The 24126-nt window shown below is 37.7% G+C and overlaps 2 long non-coding RNA genes across 4 annotated transcripts in view; one reads left to right on the top strand and one right to left on the bottom strand.

The window, feature by feature from the left end:
• Positions 1-20213, top strand: part of LOC141523556 (uncharacterized) — a 43907-nt gene extending 23694 nt beyond the window's left edge. The window contains exons 2-3 of the long non-coding RNA XR_012478507.1: positions 16241-16459; positions 17251-20213. This is a non-coding gene — a long non-coding RNA (uncharacterized LOC141523556). The remainder of the gene's footprint in view (positions 1-16240; positions 16460-17250) is intronic.
• Positions 1-24126, bottom strand: part of LOC141523557 (uncharacterized) — a 67975-nt gene that overhangs the window by 17118 nt on the left and 26731 nt on the right. The window lies entirely within an intron of this gene.

Raw genomic sequence — 24126 nt, 5'->3', positions numbered from 1 at the left:
TCGTCACTTCAGCCACATTCAAGTCTTTGTGATCCTATTTCAGAATTTTCTTGGCAAAGATATTAGAGTGGTTTTGCCATTTCCTTTTCTAGCTCCTTTTGCAAATAAGGAAACTGAGGGAAATGGGATTAAATGATTTATCCAGGGTCACACAACTAGTAAGCATCTGAGGCTTGATTTGAATTCATCAAAATGAGACTTTCTGATTTCAGGCCCAGCACTCTATTCACTGTGCCACCTAGCTTCTACCAGAGTCAGAAAGAACTGAGTTCAATTCCAGCCTCAGACACTATTACTAGCTGTGTGACTTTAGGCCAATCTCTTAATCCCGTTTGCCTGATTCCTCATCTATAAAATGAAATAGAGAAGGAAATGGCTAAAACACTCCAGTATCTTTACCAAGAAAGTTCCAAAAATGGTTAGGAGGAGTTGGAGACAACTAAACAACAATGGCATAATTGATTTGAAACCTCCCCTCTGCAGCAAGAAATAAGGGTAAAGATTAGAGATGGGGAAAGAGTACTCATGTAAGTTTTGCCAAGAAGATTATAAGACAGGGACGGCTAGGTGGCACCACCTCCCCTGGAGTCAGGAGTACCTGGGTTCAAATCCGGTCTCAGACACTTAATAATCACCTAGCTGTGTGGCCTTGGGCAAGCCACTTAACCCCATTTGCCTTGCAAAAACAACAACAACAACAAAAACAAAAAACAAAAAGAAGATTGTAAGACAGCCTGGATGGGATGTAAAGGTGAAGTAGAGTATGCTTTGCTAAGAGGGGTAACTTGTATTCACTCAGTATCCAGTCAGCTCCAAGTTTCAAAGACAAGTGATTGATCTCAAAGAAAGGACACAGGTTAAAAGCTGCAGTATCAATACATGGCACCCCTTTTTGCCCATTTCTCTACTTTTCTCTGATATTCTTTTCACTTTTCCCTTCCTTTACCAAGGAGACTTAATCTTCTAAAGGTCAAGAAACTAGCAGCAATGACTCAGCTATAGTCAAAGCACTGACAAAGAACATGAGCTTCCATTTCCATACTTTTCCTTGAATCTTTTAGTAGAGATAGAGAAAATTAATTCTCCTTCATTCCTGTTTTCTAAAAAATGCAGGTGTGCACAGGTTGAAAACCTTCAACCACCCTAGGCTGAGGTGGAGAGAGAGCCTATCAAGAGGTTTTACATATTTTTTTGTATTTAATTCCATGGTATTAAAAATGATGAAATCATAACTTGCTCAAGTATCAAACTTTTTTTTTCAATTTTTTTTTGTTTTTTAAGGTTTTTGCAAGGCAAATGGGGTTAAGTGGCTTGCCCAAGGCCACACAGCTAGGTGATTATTAAGTGTCTGAGACCGGATTTGAACCCAGGTACTCCTGACTCCAGGGGAGGTGCTTCATCCACTACGCCACCTAGCCGCCCCTTCAAGTATCAATCCTTATGAATGCAATGGGAAGTGATCTGAGAGAATGAAGGACTCATGCAGGGTAGCGACTAAGAGTTTCATATGAATAGCAAATTTTACATTTTAATATTTTGAGCAATATTCCATGACATTTCCTACATTAAATTAAAACTTGATCATCAAGTGGTTAACTAAAGCAGTTTAATTTTCTGTGTGGCAACCAGGTTAGGGAGAAACAGCTGAAACTTTTGCATGCTCAACATCCCCCTAATGGCCATCAGGAAATTGCAGTTTATTAGAAAGAATCTGTCTCTGTGAATTGAGCAGCTAGGTGGCAGCACAGTAAATAGAGTGTCAGGCCTGGAGTCAGGAAGACTCATTTTCCTGAGTTCAAATCCTGCTCACATACTTTCTAGCTATGTAACCCATTTGCCCCAGTTCTTCATCTGTAAAATGAGCTGGAGAAGGAAATGCCAAAGCACTCCAGTATCTCTGCCAAGAAAATCCCAAATGGGATCATGAAGAACTAAGCATGACTAAACAGCAACATGCTATAAATTAGCCAGAGAGTATTTGACAAGACATGGGCTAGTAGAAATTAGTGGAGAGCCATCAGGTAACTAGTTGAGATGTTCCCCCCAAAAAAATAAAGAAGAGAAAACCATAGAATTAGAGCTAGAAGCAGAGATGTACAGGGAAATGTTTAATAATCTCAAAGGAAAAATCTATATTAATCTGCATTATTAACATTTTCTCTATCACTTTCCTAAGTCTAGACAACCAACAAAAATAATTAATTGAGCCCTTATCTGTTGCAGTTGCTGATTTCAAAGATGAAAATGCTCATTGGTTCAGGGAGGTTCAGGATATCACTGACTGGAAGAAATCTTAGAGATCATTGAGTCCAATCCCCTCATTTTAAAAACGAGGCTGATGACTTGGCAAATGACTTCATTTTTGGCAGAATTCAAATTCAGATCTTATTGCCTCTAGTTCAGTCCTCCATGAACCACAGCTACTTAGATGCTTCTAACATTGCAATCAGCTAATAAAACCTTTCTGCTGGATAATTAACCTGGTAATTCTCTCCCTCAATGCTTAAGGAAAGCAACCTGAGCCAAAAAAGAAGTGTTATATAGTAAATGAGCAGTTGTTCATTGTTTGAAAGGTAATACAACAAATTGATACACGGATACAGACTCATTCATTTATTTTGGCTAAAAGAGTTTCATAATGTGAATACAGTTGGCAAGTTACCAATTGCCAACACTTGGCAATCAATGCAGCACTTTATATATTTCTTTGAAATGTGCAAGGCCCAAGTTGTAGTGGAGAAAAAACTGTACTTGGAGGCAGGAAAGATTCAGATTTTAACCTTAACTCTAAAACTCAGTAACTATATGACTGAGGAATTCCCCTAGTTTCTCTGATCCTGAATTATCTCATCTATAAAATGAGGATGGTTGGTGGTGTTGTTCTTTTTGTTTCTGTTTGACTTAGTGACTTCATTTGGGGTTCTCTTGGCAAAGATACTGTGGTAATTTGCCAATTCCTTCTCCAGCTCATTTTACAAATAAGGAAACTGAGGCAAAGAGGGTGAAGTGCCTTGTTCAGGATCACACAGTGAGTGGCTGAGGTTGGATTTGAACTGAAAAAGATGAGTCTTGTTGCCAGGTTCAGCACCCTATCCACTGTGCCACCTAGCTGCCCTAAAATGAGGATATTAATGCTTAATGTACCTATTCACAGAATCTGTGCTAAGGATCAAGTGAAATAAAGTCTTTATATGAAGCATTCTGCACACATTATAACCTTGCAAAAATGATGGTTGCTATTACTCTGTCTCAATATTCCATGATTCCATAAGTGCAGGACGATTTGAGAACTAATAATAATTAGGTAGAGTTAATCATGAGGTTGCTAGGTTAGTATAGTAGATAGCATATTGGGCTTAGAGTTGGCCTCAATTTCCTCATCTGTGAAATGGAGCTAATAATATATCTTTCTCCCCAGGTTGTTGAAAGGATCAAATGAGATAATAATTATAAAGCACTTAGCACAGTGCTTGAAATATAATAAATGTTTTATAAATGTTAGCTATTATTATTATCATTATCCAGTCTCAGACACTTACCAACAGTGTAAGCTTGGGCAAGTCACTTCACCTCTGCCTGACTCAGTTTCCTAGACTATAAAATGGGGATGATAGGAGCACTTCTTTCCCAGGAATGTCATGGAGCTCAATAATAATTGTTAATTGCTTGGTTCAAAGTAAGCATTTTTTGAATATCAATTATTGTTGTTCGTTCTTTGTTCTTGAAGAGCAATAGTGACATCAGTGGGTTGATGTCTTGTGAGTTGGATTGAAGTGAGGCAGGGTTATGCAGAGTCATCAGTTTCACTCTCTCCTCCAGAGCCATCAGGGTCCAGTAGCAAAACATAGGTCAAGGTGACTGATGGTGGCCCTCTGACTATCATCATTATTATCAGAGGGCATCTAAGAGCATTAGCTTTAGAATCAGAGGAGCTGGGTTCAAATCCCACCTCTGACCCCTACTGAGCCTCAGTTTCCTTACCTGTTAGAAGAGGGAGTTGGACTAGCTAGTTTCTGACTTTTCTTGGAGTCCTGGATCTATTTATCTATTATTGAAAAGCTACAGAGAGAATTACATTAGAGACCTGGGTATAAGAGAAAGAATCCTGTCTGCTCAAACAAAGCATTTGCATCATGGAGGCCTAACCATAAGACCTTGTCTCCTTCTGGCTCCCAAGCCAACAAATGTTAGTTTTCAAGTATTCTTTGAAGGTGTCCTTTGTGAGCTAACTGCTTGCCATAATTCATAAAAGCTCAGAGTCCATTCTCCAGAACACTCTCAATCAACTTTTCCTCAATTTAGTCCTTTGAAATAACTCTGAAATGCAAATAAAATTAAATTAATGGTACAGTATTTGTCTCCAGTTAGAGATGTAATGGGGCTGAAGTAATACTGCCTTACAGAGCTGGAAGTGCTGAGTCTTGGTACTAGGACTTGGGTAAGGCTCCTCTTCCCTTCCCTCTCCCTCCCATCCTGTCTTGGCTCCCCTGCTTCCATTACCCTCCCCATCTTTCCAGATCTTCAATTTTTCCTTTTCCCTATTGTCCTTCTCCCCAAGGGAGGTTCCAATCTCTCTCTCTGACTCAATACACATTTGATCCCAGAAGCAACACAGCTGTGAATGTTCTTAGGAAACCTTAGTTTACTCCCACCTCCTATCCCTATGCCTTCCTAGCCTCATGCCCCTGTTCTTCTCCACTTCTTCCCTAAGAACAAGATTAATTTTTAACCTTATAGCTGTAACTGTGCAACACTCATTACTCACATTTCCATTTCCATGCTTCCTTCCTTCAATAAAAGGTAAGTTACTTTGCCATAGTCGAGTCATTCAACTAGTAAGTGTCTGAGGCTGGATTTGAATTCAGGAGCTCCTGACTCTAGACCTCTATCCACCTTACTACCTAGCTATTCCTCCATTACACTTTCAAGAGACCAGGACAAGAGTAATTATGATCAGGGCTTTGGGCCACTCACATTCCCATATTAATTGGTCAGAATCTCCAAGGTCTTTAGTCTACTGTGAGGGAGATGGTTGTGGGATGGGTAACAAAAATTTAAGGATTTCCTATGTGTTGGCCATTGTGCCAAGTTGAGGACAAGCAAAAATAAAGACAGTACTTGCCCTCAAGAAGCTTATATTCTAAAGGATGGAAAATAGAGAAAAAAGGAGCTGAAAAGAGAAGGTGTCCCAGAGAGTTCATGGAGACTAAGTTTGGACAGAGAGAAGCTTAGTAAGCAGTCTGGGTCCACTCTCAAAATAGAGAACTGAGAAGTAAGTGCTATTATTGAAGATACTGTTATTGAAGAAGTCATCAAGTCTAGCTTTTACATTTCACAGATGGGGAAACTGAGTCTCAGGTCAAATGATTTGCCCAATAAATATCTGAAGTGGGGTTTAATATTAAGCTTTCCTGACTTCAAGTTTAGTAGTAGTCATCAAGTCTAGCTTTTACATTTCACAGATGGGGAAACTGAGTCTCTGGTCAAATGATTTGCCCAATAAATATCTGAAGTGGGGTTTAATATTAAGCTTTCCTGACTTCAAGTTCAGTAGTAGTCATCAAGTCTAGCTTTTACATTTCACAGATGGGGAAACTGAGTCTCAGGTCAAATGATTTGCCCAATAAATATCTGAAGTGGGGTTTAATATTAAGCTTTCCTGACTTCAAGTTCAGTAGTCTTTCTTCTATTTCATAATGCTTCTCTGGTCTAAGTCAGCAGGTCCAAGATAGCAGATCCCCAAACTCCTGCCCCAAAGAGTCCATGGATAGAATTCAAAGGGGTCTGTGAACTTGGATATCTTTCATTCAATATTATCTTTTCATTTTGTATTTCTATATATTTAATTTTATGTATTTAAAAACATTCTGAAAAGGGGGTCATTGACTTCACCAGATTGCCAATGGGGTCTATGACACAAAACATTCTTTGAACCCCTAATCTATGAACCCTTTCCAGGCCTACAAGCCATGATCTAATGAAGTCATCAGAGAGGACTATCTCTTTTCTTGTGAGTTTACCATTTGATGATTCCAAATAGGTTTTTCCACTCCTTTTTCAGCCTGATCTTCCTTTGACTTCTCTCAATTCCAGTTACCAGGAATCAACCTCATCCCTTCTAGAATACTGCTATTGGCCTTCTGACTTTCAAGTTGCTTTATTACCAAATCCCCCATACAAAGGTAGGAGATTTCCATATTTGGAGGAAATAACTCAATGGAACATCTCTCCAAAGAAAGAATCGGAGACAGAGGACATGGATTCAAATTTCACTTCTGTTACTTATCTGTGGGATTTGGGGCAAGTCATTTAAATTCTGTTCACCTCAGATCCTTCATCTACAAAATGAAAGAGTTGGATTAGCCGGCCTCTGAGGTCATTTCCAGCTCTATCTTCCTCTATGATCCTATGAGGTGAATCATTTAGCATCTCTGGGTTTCAGTTCCTCATCTGTAAACTAAGTAAAAGAACAAGAAACCTCTGGGGTCCTTCCATCTCTAAATTTACAATCCTGTGATCCTTCTGTCACATCTATCCAGGGCTCAGCTGTCCCAGGACTCCAGGGGCCTGGCTCTTGTTTCTGTAGGTGCTGCTCTGGATAAGATAATTGCCTGAGGAAGCCTGGGTTCTCTCAGGGTCAGAGCCCAAGACAGGCACCTTACAGTCTATCATTGATGGTGGTTGATGTTAAAGCCTGGAGGAGAAAACTGAGGAGGGAGGGGAAGGAACAGGCATATGACTTAACAGTCATCATCTAGGCAGCAGAGGGATATGTAAGCAGGTGGTGACTGAGGCATGACTGGAGATTTTCATGCTGAGGGCAAGTCTCCTTCCTGCTACCCCCACCTAAATTTACGGAACCAAACTGTGGGAAAACAATCCTGTCATTTTTAACTCTATTTATAAATCTCTCAAAGCTTTTATGAGATCCTTTTCCTTCCCCCCTCCCCCCACCCCCTACTCACAGCTTGGCCAGAGCATTGCCATTTACACAGAGTAAATCAAAGAAAATGGATTATTATCACTGGACAAAGACCAAACTGGGACATTCACCAGAGACCCTGGGGGCTTCCCCACTTCCCTCAGGATTTATTACAGTAAAAGAGCCAGAATACTACTCCTCTTGAATTTCATCATAATGGGGCACAACTTGTTTTTTTGCTTTATGTTTCTTTTTGTGGAAAAATTCTGTTCCCAGCAGAATTCCCAAATATTAGAATATAAGCAAAATCACAGTACAATGTCATTTGTCAATCTGATCAGTCAAATGTGGTGAGTACCTACTGAGGGTCAAGTACAATTGAAATGACTGAACAATAAGACATAGACGTAGACAAAAATGAGAATGTTCGTCTTTAAGACAACTCCCCTATCAGAGAGGACAATATGTACATATATATGTACTTTATATAAATATATATGTATGTGTATACATATACTTGTATATATGTACATTATGTAATTTGAAGAGAGAGAGAGAGAGAAGGCACTAACAACTAAGTGAAGGAGGATAGGAAAAGACTTCATATTGAAAGTGATGCAGTTAAAGCACTGGCCCTGGAGTCAGGGAGACCTGAATTCAAATCTGACCTCAGACACTTAATAATTACCTAGCTGTGTGGCCTTGGGCAAGCCACTTAACCCCATTGCCTTGCAAAAATTGAAGGAAAAAAAAGAAAGACAGAAAGAAAGGGAAAAGAAAGAAAGAGAAAGAAAGAAAGAAAGAAAGAGATGCTTGAGTTGAGCTTTGAAGGTAAAGAGAGCCTCTAAGAGTTGGAGATGAGGAGAGAGTACAGTCCAGGTATGGCGGGTAGACAACCTGGGCAAAGACCCAGAAATGGATAAGGGAGTGAGGAACAGGAAAAATAACATATTAGGGAAGAAGAATTGGCTAATCCATTGTTCTAGGATCAATATCCTAACCTTTCCCTATCCCTCTTCCCCCCTATCCTCCCACCCCCAAGCAAGTTAGGCTAGTTTTTCCTTAAAAGGTATTGAGATGGGGCAGCTAGATGGCACAGTGGATAGAGCACCAGCCCTGGAATCAGGAGGACCTGAGTTCAAATGTGACCTCAGACACTTAATAATTACCTAGCTGTGCGATCTTGGGCAAGTCACTTAAGTAAATTTTTTTTAAACTTTAAAAAAAGGTATTGAGATTCTTAAGATTTGGAAGGTTCATTGGACAAAAGGTTCAGACTGTTGTTGGCACTTTCTCATTACCTGGATACAAAAGGGTCATGAGGTACAAAAGACTTGCTTTCTGATATTTGGCCATAGATTACAATTGGTAATGCAAACAATTTCTTCCTTCAACAGAATTAGCTTGAAATGTCCTCAGTGCCAATCCTTGATAAATATCCTTTTCCTGCTATGACTAAATAAATGTCTTTTGTTAATTATTGAATGATCTATAAATGTCTCATTTTGTTCCAGTATTGAACTAAACTACCAGGGGGCTGGCATGAGTCAAATTCAGTTGAGAACATTCCTTAATTTGCATAGAATTAAATAGATTTTTGTTGTTCTTGTTTCTAATTATTTATTTAACCAACAGCTACAGCTTTCATTCATGACTATCAGCCTATCCAAATCATGATTCCTGTTAAATTGGGAGGAAGGAGAGGGAAGTGTTGCTTTAAAAAATATTCAAGTACTCTTTTTAATGTGATTATGGTATTTTATTTTTTCCATGTAGAGACAATTTTTAAAATTCATTTTTACAGAGTTTTTATGTTCCAAATTTTTCTCCCTGTCTCTCTTCCCCTTCTCTCTTCCTAAAATGGTAAGCAATTTGATATAGGTTATATATGTATGATCATGTAAAATATATTTCCATAATAGTCTTGTGAAAGAATAGCCTAAAAGTGAAAAAACTCACAAAAATATAAAGAAAGTTAAAATAGTATGTTTTGATCTGCAAATTCTATCTGTTCTTTCTTTGAATGAGGATACCATTTTCTAACATAAGTCCCTTGGAATTGCCTTGAATATTTCATCATTCTTGGTTGATTAACCCCCCCCCCCCAATTTTTTTTTTTTTGCAAGGCAATGGGGTTAAGTGGCTTGCCCAAGGCCACATGGCTAGGTAATTATTAAGTGTCTGAGACCAGATTTGAACCCAGGTACTCCTGACTCCAGGGTCGGTGCTTTATCCACTGCGCCACCTAGCCGCCCCCAAAATGTTTTTTATAAAATGTTTTCCTGGTTCTGCTCATTTCAATTAGCATCAGTCCATGTAAGTCTTAGTTTTTTTTCTGCATTCTACTTGCTCATTATTTTTAATAGCACCATTACATTCTTATACCACATCTTATTCAGCCATTCCTCAATTAATGGATAATCCTCTCAATTTTCAAATTCTTGCCACCATAAAAAGAGCTTCTGTAAATATTTTTATGCATGTAGTATGGTTTTTTCCTTTTTTATGGTCTCTTTGGGATACAGTCCTAGTACTGGCACTGCAGGTCAAAGTATAGGCACAGTTTGATCATCCTTTGAGCATTGATTTAAATTGCTCTCCAGAATGTCTGGATCAGTTCATATATTCACCAACAATGTATCAGTGTCCCAATTTTCTATATCCTCTCTAAAATTTATCATTTTTCCTTTTCTGACTTAGCCAATCTAATAAGTGTGTGGTATTACCTTGGAATCATTTTAATTGCATTTCACTAATAAAAATGATTTAGAAATATTTCTTTATTTAATTGTGATAGCTTTGATTTTTTTATCTGAAAACTGCCTGTTCAAATCCTTTGACCATTTATCAATTGGGGAATGGTCAAGAACTCTTTTTATAAAGACAATGATGACTCTAGATTTGGAGTCAGAGGACCTGAATTTGAATCCTTTTTCTCCCAAGGTAAAGCCTATTTAACACTTAGTGACCTGTCTTCTTTGGTACTTCATTTCTTCATCTGAAAAATGAACAAATTGGACCAGGTACTCTCTAAGGTCCCTCTAATCTCTTCATGTCAATATAGCTTTAAACTTCATCACTCAACTGAAAATGCTCTTTTCAAAGTCACTATGATCTTGTAATTGCCAATATCGTGGTCTTTTTTCAATCCTTAACCTTTCCTTTCTACCTGCTGTATTTGGCACTGCTGGCCACCCTTTCTTCCTATATCCTTTCTCCTCTTTTGGCTTTCATGCTGCTGCTCTCTCTCTTCTCTGACTGCTTCTTCTCCATTTTCATTGTTGTCTTATCATCTATGCTTCTTCTGGGCCTTCATCTATCTATAATCTCTCTTGATAACTTCATGAGCTCTCAAGAGTTTAATTATACAGATACATGTGGACATACATCTCTATGTATGTATGTATATATTTATCCTTAATCTCTTCCTTGAGCTTAATTTCGACATCTCCAATTGCCAACTGGACATTTTAAACTAGAAATTCTTTTTTATTTTGTTTTAAGATTCATTTGCTTATATAAACTTTTGAGTTCCAAATTTTCTCCTTTCCTCCCTCCTTTTCCTTTCCCCTCCTAAGATGATATAGGTTATATACATACAATCATGTAAGACATGATTATATAGATTATATTAAATATAAGATAGCAAAATCTGTTAGTCATCAAATTAGATATTCTAGAGACATCTCAAACTAAATGTGTCCAAAAATGAATTTAGAACTTCCCCTCCCAAAGACAACTGTGCTCTCTTCTAAACTCCCAATTTTTGTTAAAGTTTTCACTATCCTTTTAGTCTCCCAGATTCATAATCTTGGTGTTATACTCATATCTTCACCCTCTCTGTCCAATCAGTTATAAAATCTTACCATTTCTACCTCCATAACATCTCTTAAATCCTAACCCTTCTCTACTACTCATATTGTCGCTGCTTCAGTTCAGGCCCTCATCACCTCTCATCTGGATTATTGCAACAGCTACTTAATTAGTTGCCCTACATCAGCAATCTCTCCACTCTAGTCCATGCTATACATTGGCTGTCAAAGTAATTTTCCTTAAATGGCGACCTGACTTTATGATTCCCCTACTCAATCAACTCTAGCAGTTCCCAGTTGCCTCTAAGATAAAATATAAACTCTGTTTAACTTTTAAAGCCCTTCACAACCTGGCCCCAGACTATCTTTCTAGCCTCATTAAACATTACTCCCCCTGATGTATTCTTCCATCAAGCCAAATTAGCCTTCTTTCTATTCTTTATACATGATTTTCTACCTCCTGCCACTGTGCCTTTTTTCCTGGTGGTTTCCCATACCTAGAATACACTCCTTCTCCACCTGATAGAATCTTCTATCCCTTTAAGCTGCATATTAAATACCACTTTCAACATGAAGACTTTGGTTACCTCAACTGGTAGTGCTTACCCTTTCAAACTGTTGTTTAATAGTTCAGTTGGGTCTGATTATTCATGACCCCAAGCAAGGTTTTCTTGGTAAATATACTGGAGTAGTTTGCCATCTTCTTCTTTAGTGGATTGGGTAAACAGAGGTTAAGTGGCTTGCCCATGCAAAGGTCATAGAGCTATCAAGCATCTAATGATAAATTTGAACTCAGTTCTTCCTAATGCCAGGCCCAGACCTCTTACCCCTGAGTCATCTTGCTACCTCCCCTTCCAAACTACCTTTTAACTATTTTTTCATTTATTCCTATTACATTTATTCTATAGGTACATACATATATCCCTCTCTATCTTCCATGCTGCTTTTCATTAGAAATTGCTTCAATCATTATAATTGTACCTCAGCATCTAGCACAATGACCAGCACAGAATAAATATTTAATAAAGGTTTGCTGATTGACAGTTAAGTAGAAAAGTTTTTAAGTTGAGAATATGTTATAAAATAGAGATAAACTACCAATTATTTGATTACTAATATTATCAAGATGTTGAAATACTCAGCATTCAATTAAATAATAAATGGAACCTGATTCCCAGTCCACATTATGCAAGGAATGGGAGTTCCAAGCCTTTGTTTATAGAATTGTGATCATATTTAGGTTACCACCCTGACCAGGATGGGTGGCAGGCCATTGAGCTGGAATTCATAGCCATGAAGAAAGAGGTCATTTAACATCCTGTCGTCTTATTCAGGAAAGATAAAAGGAAGGGGGAAATTGTAATTCCTGGATGGAAGGAGAAGGGAGGAGAGTCACACTGAGGATAAATTTTTAATCTAGGAAGACAGATAGCTCATCAACAGAATAAAGTCTAGGATGGTATTAATTTTATAGAATCATAGACTTAGGGGAAATTAGAAGCCAGAAAGGTTAAATGATTTGCCTGGGGGGTCACACAGGTAGTTAGGTTATGCAGTGGACAGAATGTCAGGCTTGGAGTCAGGAATTTGAGTTCAAATTTGACCCCAGACATTTACTAGCTGTGTAAACCTGGGTAAGTCACTTAACCCTGTTTGCCTCAGTTTCCTCATCTGAAAAATGAGCTGGAGAAGGAAATGGCAAATCATTCCAGTATCTTTCCCAAGAAAAACACAAACAAGGTCATGAAGAGTGACACATGACAGAAAACAACTTAACAACAACAGAAAGTACTTTGATCTCAAACTCAGTACTCTTTCCATTGCATCACAATAGACTTGCTTAGAAACTAAACTTGAACAAGTTCTGAGTACTAGATTGGTTTCAAGAAGATAGGTTCAAAAATCACCTATGATACTGGCTGTGTGAACCTGGCATCTTAATTTCTCTCAGTCTCAGCTTTCTCTTCTATAAAATGGGAATAATAATGTCGTATCTATGTCATAGAGTTTTTTATTTGTTTGTTTTTAGGTTTTTGCAAGATAAATGGGGTTTAGGGGCTTGCCCAAGGCGACACAGCTAGGTAATTATTAAGTGTCTGAGACCAGATTTGAACCCAGGTACTCCTGACTCCAAGGCCAGTGCTTTATCCACTATACCACCTAGCTGCCCCTGTCATAGAGTTTTTGTGGGACTAAAATAACTAATGTATGTAAAGTATTTTAAAAACTTTGAAATGCTATATAGATTATCAACTAGTAACATTCTTTTTTTTCCTTTATTCTGTAAAAGTTTTATTTGGTCTGGTTTTACCCCACAGCTATACCATATTAGTATTAATACTATTTTTATGAATGTGGAAACTGTGACTCAGCCAGAAGTGATTTGCCTATGGTGACCCAGCTAGAAAGTTTCAGAGCTGGGATGTGAACTTAGGTCTTTTGACTTTAAGTTAATCACTCTTTCACTATATCACGTTTCTTCTGGTTCTTTTTTACCCTAAATGGTCCCCAATATCTAATTAAGAATAAATGCTTAGCCCCAGGTAGAGTGAGCTTGGGATATCAATAGTAAAGGATTACCCTGGTGGAGGTCATTCTAGGAGTTTAGGTTAACTTAGTCAATCAAATAATCAATTACACATTTTTCTTAAGTTTCTTTGTGAACTAGACATTTTGTTAGACACTGTATAAAGAGATAAATGCATTAGTTCCCTGCTCTTGGATGAGACAACATATTTATACTAATGATGATGATAATAACAGTATCTCAGTATATCTAGAATAATTCTAGGTACAGAGGTACAGAGCAAAACCCTTTACAAATTATTTTATTTGATCCTCACAACCATCTTGGGAGGTAGATACTATTATTTTTCTTCATTTTACAGTGGAGGAAACTGAAGCATAGAAGTTAAGTGACTTGCCCAAAAATCACCCTGAATCTAGAAGCAGGCACAGATTAAATACAAAGCAGTTTGGGTAGATCAGGAAAGTCTTCTTATGGAAGGGAAAGGAAAGTCTGACTGGCCAGAGGTAGAAGACCTGTGTTCTGTGCTGCCATGGCAACCACAGACAGGACTCAAAATTCAATAAATCTGGGAGATTTTTAGCAGTGAATTAATTAAATGTATGACCAAATATAGCAGGCCAATGATATTATAAATATCCAAATGGTCCTTGGTAGAATAAAGATTCCCCACCACTGTTATAGGAGGTGATGTTTAGGCAGAATACTAAAGGAAATAAGGGATTCTATAAAGTAAATGTGAGGGAAATTCATTCTAGGAATGAGAAACAGCTAATAAAAAGATCAGAGACAGTAAATGGATTGAACAAAGAGAAGCTCAATTTGGTTGGACTGCTAATTAATAATGAGTAATTTATAATAATGTACAAAGATGGGTTTGAGCCAGGTTGTGAAGAGCTTTGAAAACCAAATTGAGTCTATATTTATCACTTTGGCAACTGAATGAATTGGAATAGACTTGAGTCAATGGCCAATTATGCCAATGACCAATTAAGACGATATTGCTCTAGTGTACATGAGAGGAAATGAGGGTTGGAGGGAGGCTGTAGCTACAGGAATAGTGAGATGCTTCAGTTAGAACAGATATTGTGGAAATAGAAATAATAAGGTTAGTGAATGATGGCACCAGATGGGGTTAGGGAAAGAAGAGTTGAGGATAATAAAGTTTATATAGTAAGATACTGAAATAATGGCAGTGTTTACACTACAGTAGAAATAGTAAAGTTTGGAAGAGAAGAGGGTTGGTTTGTTTTGTTTGTTTTTTTGAAGGGGTGAATAATGAGTTTAGTTTTGGACATTTTGAGTTGAAGATGTCTCTGGGACACCAGTTTCAAATGTTCAATAGACTGAGGGACTGGAACTTATTGAGAATAGGGCAAGATATCTAGTTCTTGGAGTCACTATCATGGAGATGATAAACCCATAGGAGGTTGTGTTATTACTGAAAGAAAGGAGGTAAAGAGAGAAGAGGACCTGGGACAGGGCCCTGGGTTACACCCATGGTTGGGGGTTTGTGTGATATGCATGATGAGTCAGCAAAGAAAATTGGGAAAAATTACACAAAATAGGTAGAAGTGTTGTGAAAACCCAAATAACTGAGGAGAGGAGGATGATTAACTATGTTCCCATGTGGCATGAGGTGTCAAGAAGAATATTGTTTATTTATTTTTCAGTCATGTTTCAACTCTTTGTGACCATCTTTGGGATTTTTCTTGGCAAAGATACTAGATTGGTTTGCCATTTCCTTTTCCAGCTCATTTTAAAGTTGAGGGAATTGAGGCAAACAGGGTGAAATGACTTGGCCAGGGTTGCAGAACTAGAAAGTGTCTGAGGCCAAATTCCAGACCTAGCACTCTATCTACTAAACCATCTAGCTGCTCATCAAGAATGAACATTCAGAAAAGGCCATCAGGTCTAACAATATGGAGATTATTGGTAATTTTGGCCAGAGCAATTTCAATTTAAGAGTTGAATTGTTATAGGTTGAGGAGTGGGTAAGGGGAAAGGAAGTAAAGGCTTAAAATGTGGCCAACATTTTCTAGTTTGACTGAGAAAGAAAGGAAAAGTTTAATATGGTATCTTGAGGTGATAGAAGGATTTGGTGAAGATTTGGGGTTCCTGGCTACTATAACGGAGGGCTCTGTAGATTATAACCAGTTGCCTTAGTCAATTTATTCTTACTAGTTTGGGGTTGTGACAAAAGGGTTGGAAAAAAGATTTTTCAGGATTTTTTTCCCTGAGGCAATCAGAGTTAAGTAACTTACCCAGGGTCACAGAGCTAGTAAGTATCTGAGACTGGATTTGAATTCAAGTCCTCTTGATTCCTGGGTCAGTGCTCTTTCCACTCTTACCACCTTGCTCTCCTTCAGGATTTTTTTTTAAAGGAAAGTGATATGATCAGGAAGAATTGAAGTTCAAGATATGAAAAAAATTAAGAGGCAGGACTAAGGTATCAAGAGAATTGGGATCTGATCCTTAATTTGCTGCTAATTAACTGTTTCTTCTTGGGCAAGTCATTTCTCCATCTGTAAAATGGAGAACAATTTCTCTTTCTGTAAAATGGGGATAATAATATTTATCATAGCTAATTTACAGAATTGTAAAACTCAAATGAGGTTATATATGTGAAATTGTATTATAAATTGTGAATTTTTCCTGTAAAATTATTACAGGCATACCTTGTTTTATTATGCTTCACAAGCATTGTATTTTTTACAAAGTGAAGATTTCTGACAACCCTGTATTGAGGAAGTCTAACAGCAACATTTTTTCCAACTCACATTGTCCCTATGTTACATTTTGATAATTCCCTCAATGTTCCAAACTTTTCAATATTATTATATCTGCTATGGTGATTTGTGACCAATGATCTTTGATGTTATTATTGTAATTGTTTTGAGGTTCCAAAAATCAATAAATATTGTATATGATCTGACTGCTCCACCAACTGGCTATTCCCTTGTCTTTCTCTTTCCCTAGGTCTCCCTATTCCCTGAGAAACAACAATATTGAAATTAGGCCAGTTATTAACCTTACAATGACCTTTAAGTGTTCAAGTGAAGGGAAGAGTCGATTGAACAACTGACTCCATTGTGGTCTTATTTTAAGAAATTGCCATAACCACCCAACCTACAGTAACCACCATTCTGATCAGCAGCCATCAACCTTAAGACAAGATTCTCTCACAGTAAAAGAGAGGTGAGCTGGTGATGTCACTGAAAGAAAAGAGGGCCTGGGACAGGGCCAGTCAGATCTGTCTCTAAACCATAGCTTCCCTGACTTTCTTCATGACTCAGTTCAAATACCACCTTCTGCTAGAGGCCTTCTCCGGTCTCTACCTCCTCTAGAGCCTTCCCCTGAGGCAACTTCCCATTTTCATTCCATACATCTGGTATGTCAGTGGCTAACTGATGAATTTTTCCCCTCATTAGAATGTGAGCTTCATGGGGAAGAGCATATTTTTACTTTGTATCTCTAACCCTTATTTATGCAGTGCTGGCATATAATAAATACTTAATATTTATTAATTGTGAATTAGCCAGTTTCTTATACAAGCTCCCTTCTTCTCTCTTTCTCTCTCTCTCTCTCTCTCTCTCTCTCTCTCTCTCTCTCTCTCTCTCTCTCTCCCCCTTTCCTTTGTCTATGTCTCTACCTCTGTTTCTGTCTCTTTCTCTCTCTCTCTCTCACTATCTCAATGTCTGTATTTGTTGATGTTTGTTAAATAAATGATAAAAAGAAAAAAGTACATAGAATAAGAAGGGCATCCGGGCTGAGGTGGAGGGAGAATAAGGATGCAAATCATTTAGATGGAGTTTCCTTAGGGACTAAGATTCCAGAGAGAAGTTGGACATGGAATTCTTAGGAGCTAGAGCTTTGGAGGACTGGTAAATTCCTCTGATGTCATCATGGGGTGAGGCTAGGAAGTGGAGCTCAGCAGAATTCTATCTTATTTTGCCCCCATTTCTTTTCTTTTCCTTTTTGTTTTTTAGATCCATACTGATCACGTTGAGAGAAAAGAATCAAATCCAAATGCAAGAAAGAAAATATTGGAGAAAAAAATGACATAATACATAAGACAACTTTTAAAAATTGAAGATAATAAGCTCTGGTCTTCATTTTAATTCCACAGTTCCTTTTCTGGATATCGATGGTATTTTCCATCATAAGTCTTTTAAAATTGTTGTTCTTAGTGTGTTTCATTCTATCTCTGTCTTCTGGAGAAGTTAACATCAATACTGATCCAAGGAGTATATTCTTTGGGTTTTAATTTCAGGGGAGAGAGAGCATCAGTAGAAGCCTGGAAGATAGGGGGAAGTCATCTCTCGAAAGTGATGTACATGAGCAGAGGAAGAGGAAAAGGGAGTTGGGGAGTGGAAAAGATTATCGACTATTAATAGAAAGCAGTTGAATTTTACTCTGTAAGATTAAGACTCAATCATTTCCCATTTAAAGAGGCAAAGCTTTAAGCTCCCTTTTGGATTGGATACAGTTCTCTGGGGAACAGCTTTTTGACTGAATGGGCAGAAATCCTCAAATCCTCTCGGGATGTTTGGGAGAGGGTGGGAGACATTCAGCCTCCAGGCAGCAGGAGGAGCAGGGGAGCTTTTCATCCTAGGTAACAGACTTTACAGAACAGGTTGCTGGAGGGAGAAGGAGGTTGGATGGGAGGGAGAGGATGAGGGTGTTGTGAATGGAAGTGAAGCATGGGAATTGAGATTGAAAGTGGAGGGGAAGAAGAGAAGAAAAGGAAGTCAAAGGCCTGGGATCAGGCCAGAATTGGAAAATTAAAGATATTCTTGATTTCCTCCTCATAGAAGGAATGCCTCTCTTTCCTGATGTTTTTGTTGTTCACTTATATCTGACTCTTTGTGACCCCATTTGGGGTTTTCTTGGCAAAGATAGTGGAGTTATTTTCCCTTTCATTCTACAGCTCATTTTACAGATAAGGAAACTGAGGCAAGCAACATAAAGTGATTTGTCCAGGTTCACATAGCTAACAAGTGTCTGAGGCCAAATTTGAATTTAGAAGATGCATCTTCCTGATTCTAGGCAGGTGCTCCATCTAATAATCTCCTCTAATAATACTCCCTTATCTCCCTTCCACTCCCCCTTCTCCAATCAACTCTTGCTCTCAGGGGAAAAAAATCTTATAAACTCATTTAGACTAGGGTGTAAATAGCTGAAGAGGAACATTAGAATAATTTGTACTTGAACCTGACAAAGGTTTTTTTTTTTTTTTGGCAAAGCAGTGGGGTTAAGTGACTTGCCCAAGCCCACACAGCTAGGTAATCATTGTCTGAGATCGTTTTTGAACTCCGGTCCTCCTGACTCCGGGGCTGGTGTTCTATCCATTGGGCCCCTGACATAGTTTTAAAGTCAAAGGAAGATTTCAGGTAGCAGTCACTGGTTGAGTAAAGCAGCCTCCCATTCCATTCACTTCCCTTCATCCTCCCTGTCTTTTAAGAAACAGCTCAAAGCTCATTTCCTCTGGGAAGCCTCCTCTGGCTTACTAGAATTTAGCCACAAATCCACTTAATGCTATCCTATATTTGTACAGCAGTTTTTATTTCTCAAAGCCTTTTCATACCCATTTTGTCCTTTGATTCTCCCAACAGTCTTATGAAGTAGGCAGGACGGGTATCATAAATCCTGATTTTACAGATAGGTAAATTGAGGTTTATAAGGATGAAGTGACATGACCAAGGTAAAACAGCTAGCTAGTGGCATAAGTGGTACTAGAACCTAGAATGAATGTTCTTTACAGGGTAAAACTTATACTATACCATTTTTCAGTTAAACTCAACATTGGCTACTAGTCCAGCCTCTCCCTCGGAAAATTGACTGTTGATACTTCTACAGTATATATATAGAGCACACTGAGCCCTCTCACCTGAGATCTAGCACCCAAAATAACTCCTGAGCCCCTACTGATGTGGTTGCTTTTTTCAAGTTAATCAGATATGATAGACTAGTTTTTTAAATTTATTTTTATTAAAGATATTATTTGAGTTTTACAATTTTCCCCCCAATCTTACTTCCCCCCCCCCCCCCCCCATGGAAAGTAATCTGTCAGGATAAACTAGTTTCAATCAAAAGACATTCAATCAAATAATATAGTAAATTAAGTGAAAAGATAATATTTCTCCCTCCTATGTCCTCAGAGATACAATCTTTCATAGGTTCCCATACTTTCACTAAGGAAGACATACCTACACACATACTCATCTACAGAGCATATGGGGCTCAGGTACATGCATGAAGAGTCAGGAATAGAGGAACATGTGTGGGCAGGTCAAATTTGTTGTTGGGGCACCTCACATCTCTGATACTACAGAAGTGTCTGTGTACTCTGATGATGTCATTATGCTGCTCTTTGATGCTTTCTGTTGAGTATTATGTCTCTACTCTCTTTGGACATTGAGTAATCTCTTCTAGCTATTTCTGATGGTCCGTAGCTGAATTCTTGATGAGCTACCCTCTGCTACCATCTACTGGTTTTTAGTCCCTTTGGGCCATTTGTTGCTCTCTGCTAACATCTGCTGGAACACATCAGCTGGTAAACCTTTCCCTTACTAGGGAAGACTGAAATTCTTTTGGTTCACATGGCCTGAGGCAGTGCTTTCCAAATTTAATGTAGCAATGCTGTCTTTTTAGAAAAAAATTAGAATGCCAACCTACATTTTTCATAAGATAATCTATACAAATAATATTAACTTCTATTTTGTCCAAATAAAAATTAAAATTTAGTACAGTTTTTAAGATAACATATAAACAAAATGGGCATTTCAAAATATATTGTACTAAATTAATGATTTAAAAACATATTTTGCCACTTTTTACTTCTATTCAAAGATTGTTTAAGAAGGCAGTGTGGGGTATGGCTAGAATATTGAACTTGGTCTTAGAAAGATCTGGGTTAAAAAACAAAGATACCGGGTGTCTAGGTGGCATAGTGGGGGGCAACTAGGTGGCGCAGTGGATAGAGCACTGGCCCTGGAGTCAGGAATACCTGGGTTCAAATCCAGCCTCAGACACTTAATTACCTAGCTGTGTGACCTTGGGCAAGTCACTTAACCCCATTTGCCTTGCTAAAAAAAATCAAAGATACTTTCCAACTTGCTGTGACCCTGGCAAAGTCACTTTAGTTCTCTATTCATCAGTTTCCTTATCTGTAAAATAAAGGAAGCTGTACTTTATTGGCCTCAAATTTCTCTTTACAATTAAATTTATGATCCTGTGAACTTCCAGAATATTTCACATTCAAAAGTAACCCATGTTGATTTATGTGTCACTGATGGACAGTGAGGAGGGAGTGGAATAAGTCTCTTTAGCTGCTTGTGCTCTGTCCCTCTGGCTGCTGTCAGTCACACAACCTGGGAAGACATCTCAATGGATCTCATTTGCAATGGTATATTAAATAATCACTGCACTCACAGCATGCATTGTTGGAGCAAATTTACTCAGTTGTTGTCCCTTTTGTTGGTTGTTTTGAATTTTGTTTTCATTGAAGGGAGAATGTGTTTGTGTTAAAGTTGTACTAGAAAATAATCAGTTACTTTGGCTGTTCCTCCAAGCCCAGAGTCCGGCATCAGTCTTACAGTGAGAACTTTACTGAGTTAGATATCCAGCTGAAGCCCTCTAGCCAGGATTAAGACTGTTATTCTGACTGATCCTTTCCTTAGATCCAATCAATTATCTGATTAAAGATTATTTTAACTCTTGTCAGATTGTTGATTCTTACCCTACAACTGGTTGACACATTGGTCTGAAGATAAGACTTGAAGTCAAAAAGGTCTGAGTTCAAATCTTTCTTTCAGACTCTTACTAGTTATGTGAGCCTGGGCAAGCAAGTTGCTCTGTGCCTCAGTTTCCTCCTCTATACAATGATCTGGCAAACCACTCTAGTATCTCTACCAAGAAAAACCCAAATGGGGTCACAAAAAGTTGGACATGACTGAATAAGAACAAGAGATTAGAGGATCTGACTTTGAGAACTGGGTTAGAGTATCCCTTGCAGGCCTGGCATTCTATATCTGTGTCTAAATAAATATAATTCATATTTTCCATTTATTCATGAGAATTACTACTCACCCAATTTTTAGCCCCTCTCCTTGTCCATATCCTAGGCAATCATTTAAGAAGATGTATCAATCTCTTCGGTGCCATGAATATAAATACATGCAGCAAGATCTGAACTTTTGAGTTGACCAGAATGTTGCTGGCAGATATTTACAATAAAGACCAGAAGGTGAACAAAGATTCTAAGGACAATACCAAAAGCCTTCCTTCACCTAATCCTTCAGTTCTTGTCCCCAGATTTATTTGTAAGATATCAGGCAGCATTACAGGAAATTTAAGGGAATGAAAGGGGGTCCGATCCTTAGTATTTTTGGATGGGGTTCCCAAAGTGGTTAGAGCTAATAACCAAAAGCTATATCAAAATATTTGGTTCTTATGATAACCCTTTGAGGTAGATACTATTTTTGCCCCAGTTTTACAGATGAAGGAACCAAGGCAGAGAGAGATTAAATGACTTTCCAGAGTCACATAGCTAGTAAGTGTCTGAGGCAGAAGTTGAACTTGGGAAGAGGAGCCTTCCTGACTGCAGTACCTACATTTTATCTATTGCACCTCCTAGTTGTGCCTGGAGATCCCTAAAGCCTTTTCAATGAGTCTGTGTGGTTAAATCAATTTTCATAATACATTATTCATTATATACCTACTCAAATATTATATTATACATATTATATACATACTTATACATCATACATTATATACCTACTAAAATACTCCACCCTTTTCCAACTACATATTTATGTGAGGCTGAATGTTTTTATGTACTTCAACTAAAGCAACATATCAAAAGAGACCAAGAGACCACCAAATGTAGAACCAGATAGGAGAATCCAGATGGTTCATTAAAGAGATTTGCAAAGATATGTAAAACAATGACACTTTTTTCACTAAACTTTTTTTAGTTTTGAAAAATAGAGCTTTTGAATAAAAATATTATTTATATTACTATGTAGTGGGTTTGTTGTGGTTTTAACAAATTAACAAACATTTTAAAATTTTATCAATTTAGCAAATATTAAGAGGTAAAATTAAATATTTTAAATCCAGGCCATACTGAGTCATAAGAGCATATTGTTAAATTTTCAGTTTGAATATGTTGAAAATCATGGCTTGGGGACAACTAGGTGGCACAGTGAATAGAGCACCAGCCCTGGAGTCAGGCGTACCTGAGTTCAAATCTGGTCTCAGACACTTAATAATTGCCTAGCTGTGTGACTTTGGGTAAGTCACTTAACTCCATTGCCTTGCAAAAACTTAAAAAAAGTTAAATACTTATTCATTGTCATACCAAACTATCAAAGAATTATTTTATAAATCTAGAAATAATAACAAAATTCATATGGAAAAACAAAAGGTCAAGGGAATCTATGAAAAAGAATGTAAACTACCTAGCTGTGTGGCCTTGGGCAAGCCACTTAACTCCCTTTGCCTTGCAAAAACCTAAAAATGTGGGCAGCTAGGTGGTGCAGTGGATAGGGCTTCAGCCCTGGAGTCAGGAGTACCTGAGTTCAAATTCAGCCTCAGACACTTGATAATTACCTAGCTATGTGTTCTGGGGCAAGCCACTTAACCCCATTTGCCTTTCAAAAACCTAAAAAAAGAAAAAAAAGAATGTGAAGGAAGATTGTCTAGCTGTAACATATCTTAAACTGTATTACAAAATGGTAAACATCAACTCATTCTAGCCCTAAGAAACAGATTGCTTGAACAGTGGAATAGACTATATCTACCAAAAGCAAATGCCCATTGTCATCTAATGGTTGGTAAACCCAAAGATCCAGACTTTGGGGGCAAAAACTCACAAATTAGACATAGACCAAAATCTTACACCATTTACCAAAATATTTCAAAATGGATATGTAATTTAAATATAAAGGGTGCTATCATAAGTAAATTAGGGGACCATGGAAAAATTTTACCTGTCAGATCTATGAATAAAGGAAGAATTTGTGACCAAACAAGAGAATCATGGGAAGTAACATGGATAATTTTGATCACATGAAATTCAAATGTTTTGCACAAATAAAACCAATGCAACCAAAATTAAAGGGAAATCAGAAAATTGAGGGGGGAAATTTTTTATAGCAAATTTCTCTGATAATAGCCTCATTTCTCAAATATGTAGAGGTCTGAGCCAAATTTATGAATATAAGAACATTCCTCAATTGATAAATGATCAAAGGCTATGAACAGGAAGCTTTTAGCAGAAGGAATCAAAGCTATTAATAGTCACATAAAAAATGCTCTAAATCACTCTTGATTAGGGAAATGCAAATTAAAATAACTCCTTGGTCTAACTTCACACCTATCAGTTAAGCTAACAAGATAGAAAAGGAAAATGACAAATGCTGGAGGGGATGTGGAAAAATAGGGATACTGATGGATTGTTGGTAGAGTTGTGAATTGTTCAACAATTCTAGAGAACAAATTGGAACTATGCCCAAAGGACTGTGATGGAATACTATTTTGCTATAATAAATGACAAACAGTATGTTTTCAGAAAAACCTGGAAAGTGATATGAAGTGATACAAAGTGAAATGATAAACCAGGACAACATTATGCACAGTAACAGCAATGTTGTAATGGTGATCTACTATGTAAGACTTAACTACTCTGATCAATACTATAGTCCAAGACAATTCCAAAAGACTCATAATGAAAAATTTTATTGACCTCCATAGAGAAAACTGATGAACTCTGCAGATTAAAGCATACTTTTTTACTTTCCTTAATTTTTTTCAACATGGCTAATATGGAAACATGTTGTGCATGACTTCACATTGAGGAA

Source organism: Macrotis lagotis, chromosome 5 (genome assembly GCF_037893015.1).
Source record: "Macrotis lagotis isolate mMagLag1 chromosome 5, bilby.v1.9.chrom.fasta, whole genome shotgun sequence".
Classification (NCBI taxonomy): Eukaryota; Metazoa; Chordata; class Mammalia; order Peramelemorphia; family Peramelidae; genus Macrotis; species Macrotis lagotis.
The sequence above is the reverse complement of the archived record's forward strand: the minus strand, read 5'-3'. Positions and strand labels throughout refer to the sequence as shown.